This window comes from Rattus rattus, chromosome 13 (genome assembly GCF_011064425.1).
Source record: "Rattus rattus isolate New Zealand chromosome 13, Rrattus_CSIRO_v1, whole genome shotgun sequence".
Lineage (NCBI taxonomy): Eukaryota > Metazoa > Chordata > Mammalia > Rodentia > Muridae > Rattus > Rattus rattus.
The window spans coordinates 18936221-18940813 of record NC_046166.1 but is presented as its reverse complement, the minus strand read 5'-3'; the positions used below and the strand labels follow the sequence as shown (position 1 = coordinate 18940813).

At 42.8% G+C, this 4593-nt stretch overlaps 1 pseudogene; it reads right to left on the bottom strand.

Moving 5' to 3' along the window:
• Positions 1 to 1774: 1774 nt before the first annotated feature.
• Positions 1775 to 2833, bottom strand: LOC116915093 (annotated as a pseudogene).
• Between the last annotated feature and the right edge of the window lie 1760 nt (positions 2834 to 4593).

The following is a 4593-nucleotide window of genomic DNA, read 5'->3' as shown; positions in this document are numbered from 1 at the left end:
AAATGGGATTAGTCACCAAAATAACTTCATATATGCTAGTTACTTTTAGTAATACATAGCAATTAGTAAATATATATGTACATATATATGTGTATATATATATATATATATATATATATACTTCATATTTGATTTCAAAATGTTCAAAGAGTTATTTCAAGGATTTATGTAAAATCACATGTCCACACTGTGTGGACCTCACAGAGAACTGTGGTCGTTGTCATCGCACTTCTTTGACTCAATGATGAAGCTTTAACCTGCTCTAACCTGAAAATGAGCAATTATATAGAAGGCATGGTAGGCTCCCAGGCACCTTGCAAAAACGTTTGAGAATCAGAAGGTGTGGTTGAAGCTGGCACCAGAGTTCACCAGGTCTACACGGTAGTGCTTAGATGTCTGTTGCTACTCTCTGACCAACCACTTCTTCTAGAAGGAAGTGTTTGCCTGGCCCATGACTCCTTCTTAGTGCATTTGTACTTCCAATGGATTGAGTGAGGCCCACTCAATTTTATTTTATTCAGCCTACCCATTTGAATACTTTTTTTATTAAGTCATTTATTTATGTTACATCCCAATTCTAGTTAGCTTTCTTATACAGCCCAGGTTCATCTGTCCAGGAATAGCGCTGCCCACGGAGGGCAGGCAGTTCCTACAGCAATCAAGACGTTTCCCCACAGACAGGACGATAGGCCAACTTAATCTAGATAATTTTCCTCTAGAGAGGTCCCTCTTCTCAGGTGGCCCTACCAAGGGGTGAAATTGTATCAATTTACAATTAAACCAATCAGGACATCATCTCAAGCAAATACTGGGCTAGAGCTGGTCTGGTATCTTTGGAAGGATACAGGAACGACTTACCTCAGAATCAAAAGAGAACAAGACTGACCAACTCCCTCAAAATTCCACAACCTTCCATGATAAAAAAGCAAAACCAAAAAGAAACAAAACAAACAAAAACACCAGAAAACATATGGCATAGAAGGCTGCAAAAATTTAAGTCATAGAACTACTGTTATTATTTTTGTGGACTAATTTATTGATTTTAAATTTGTATTTTATTGGCTATTCATGTACTTTCCTTGGGGTAATTTTTTTTTTTTACTAGTTTCTTGCTAACAGGTAACCTGATTACTCCTGAACTGTCCTTTTATGCTTGATAATAAGAGCAATTTGAATTATGGATTATTCTGACAAAAACTACAATATGCAGTTCTGTTAGAATTTTGTTTTGCAGGCTGCCTTACATTTTGAGCCTGTGCCGGGGAAAATGCACTAGCATTTGTGTGCTGTGATTTCATCTCTGTATTTTAGAGGAAACTGTGTTTTACTTTTTGTTATTAATTTCTTATTTGTTTGGCAATAATATTCTGATGCCAACTTATTATAAAATTCATTGTGGACCTTTTATAAAGAACATGTTTTATACATACACACATGTATCATGTATAAATTATATATTTGCATATAAATATATACTCATGTATAAAAATCACTCTTTTTTTTTTGCACAGAAGATCATCATCTTTAGAAAAGGAACAGAAGGCTTGGAAGCTGGCCTGGCCCAAGCTCTCCTCCCGGTCAAGCTATAACAAACATAAGGGGTACAAAGCAGGGCAGTTGTCAGATTTGGTCTTGAACTTGGAGGTGAGAGAGTGGCAGTCCTGGAAACAGCAGGAATCCAAATGAGGACAGCATGGGAGACTGGACTGAGAGGGAAGGCACTTGGTTCAGTTTCCTGTTTCCACCCGAGCAAGAGTCAGTTGCTGTTCAACTTTCAGTGGCCCAGAGGCTGCTTCTGGTTGGGCCTCTGGAAGAAGCTTTTGCCAAACTCATGAGTGTTGCTGCTGATGGCACAGGAGGGTGCAGCCCTGATGATCCTGGGGAGGGAACCTGCAAAGAGTCCCCTGGTGCCAGATTCAGCCTGGATTCTCCGAAGCAGGAGCCAGGTGCAGGCAACTCTCATAGCCTCCACCGCTCACAGTGACATTTGTCGCTGTGTCTTCATCACATCAAAGGGTAGGGTCAGGGTGGCAGCCCCCATTCCTGAGATGCCACCAAACACCAAACTGATGCCCACAAGTGTCTGGTCTTTTAGTCTTGGCCCATTCAGCTGACCCTTCACCAACTCATAATTGAACCAATAGAGAGCTGAGAAGGGAACATCTTGAAGAGCTATGGAACCCCAACCCAGCCACAGCGAGCGCCAGCCACTCTGAACTGCTGTAACTTGAACACAGGTAGCTAGTTCGCAGTATGACACATGCTGAGCCTGCGGCTTGGTCTGCACAAGCTCCCAGGGGCTGACCACTGTCACGGTGCCCATTCAGGCAACGGCACCAGCCATTGTGGGTTCGTAGAGGTCAGAGGTCAAGGATTGACCACATAGACAGGCCTTGAGTTGGTCATAAGCAATGAAATAGATGGCGGTTAACTGTTACAGTCATCATCAGGGTAGCTGGGAGGCCGCTCCACAGGGTCCTGGTGCCCTCGGCCTCACAATCTTCACAAAGGCATCCAAGGTGCGAGTAAACCTTGTAGGATCCTGAAACCAGGTGGCGCAGCGAGTATCATTTGGGCACAGGTCCAGGGGCTCCAGGACACCATAGCAGTATGGGAGGCGCTTCCCTGAGGAGCAGAGGGTGATTAGGTGTAGGAGAGACTCCAGAATCTGAAGGGAGTTTTCAATTCACTGGCTACTGAGGATCTCTGAGACTTGAAGACAGACCTTCACCACATCTGAAGGCATCATGAAGAGGGAGGTAACCACAGACCCAGCTCCTGAGGCCACCATTTGCTGAAGGGGGCTAATGCCCCCAGCATCCTGATTCTCCATCTTGGATTTTCAATCCTGGCTCTGAGCGGGTCCTTGCACCGCACACCTGGCGGACCCATAGCATCTCCACAGCTGGTGCAGGGTCCACACGTGCCCCTGTTTCTGTTTTTTTAAGACTGAGGTATAAAGATTTTTTTAAAAATTATGATCAACATTTTTCAAACTTACTTTTTTCTTTTTTCTAGGTATTCCTCCATCTTTTCTAATACACAGTTGGAAAAGAACGAACCTTTATTCACTGTGTGTAGGAGTGTAAACTGATACAGCCACTATGGTAATCAATGTGAAGATTTCTCAAAAAGATAAAGTAGAACTAACAAATGACCCAGCCAAACCACTCCTGGGCATATTCTCAAAGGACCCTTTATTTACTACAGATATTTGCCCATCCATGTTCAGGCCGCTCTTTCTAATAGCCAGAAAACAGAATCAACTTAGATATTCCTAAACACATGAATGGAAGATGAGCGGTGGGACATATGCATGACAGAATCAACCATGAAAGATGAAATCATAAACATTGATAGAGGATTGATGGAACTGAAAAACTTTGTGGTTACTGAGATACTCGTGGTCCAAAAAGCCAAGTGCCATGTGTTGCCTCTCACACGTAGCTTCCTTTTTGATTTATGTGCATGTTGACAGGGGACCGAGAGAGTGCAGAGGGCAGGGAATTACAAAGGGGTTCATGTCAGGAAGAGGCTTTGAGGGAGAGCAGTGAAGAGGTGACTAGGACACGTGTGATATAACAGTGAAAGGGGATACCGGGGGCTGGTGGGAGGGGCCCGGGGCTGGTGGGAGGGGCTAGTGAAGGGGAGGGAAGGGTGGGAATGGGAAGATTGGGAAAAAGGAAGAGGAAGGAGGAGTCTATTAAAGCAAAGTCCATATGGAAACACCATAAGGAAACCTGTTACTTTTTAAGCCAATTAAAAAATTAAAGCTAAAAAAGATACTTAGAATTGCCCATTACTGTAGAATTTAAAGCAGAAATATATTAACAAGGAGAAGGTATTTATGTTGACATTTCATGATATCTTTTCTGTGGTTTGTGACCTTTCGTCTCTAATTGCAAAGCAAATTTATATTTCCATTTTCCAATTAAGGTGGCAATGTTAGAGGCGCCAAGTCCGCAGCCTCTCTCACATCATTCTTCGAACTTTTTGCCATACAGTTATTACTATTGCTGCGTTCCACTTGGCTTGCTTCATTTAATTAATTCCTCCATATACTATTAATTATTAATTCATGGGTTCGCTCCATTTAATCAACCCATCTTTCTCATTTGTGTTCCTTTATTTTGCTCTGAGAGGGGCAGATTCACATCTGCCTTGCAACCTGGCATGTAACCAAGCCTCCGCATTTTGTGATCTGCAGTCTTATAATGAATAGTACCTTTCAATAAGTGAATCGATGAATCAGCTATCATGGCTCCTACTCAATTTTTAGAATAAAATTACGAAAAGATGCATACCCCTTTGCTTTACAATACCCTTTTGGTCTACAGCATTGCTGGAAGGTTTGCTACTTTGCAATTTCCTAGGCTTTGGGACAGGTTTTACCTACCCCAAGACGGTCTCTCGAGTCATCTCAGCTCACTGCTCACTCCAAGTTGTTTATGTGGAGACTCTGAGAACCAAAAAGTGCAGACCACCTCTGCTGTGGCCCGTGGTTCTGCAGCAATTACAGTGGCATGAAGAGAAAGCAAGTCAGAAGGTTCTCTGCTCCCACGACAAAAGCACCTACATACAGAGAAAGACTCA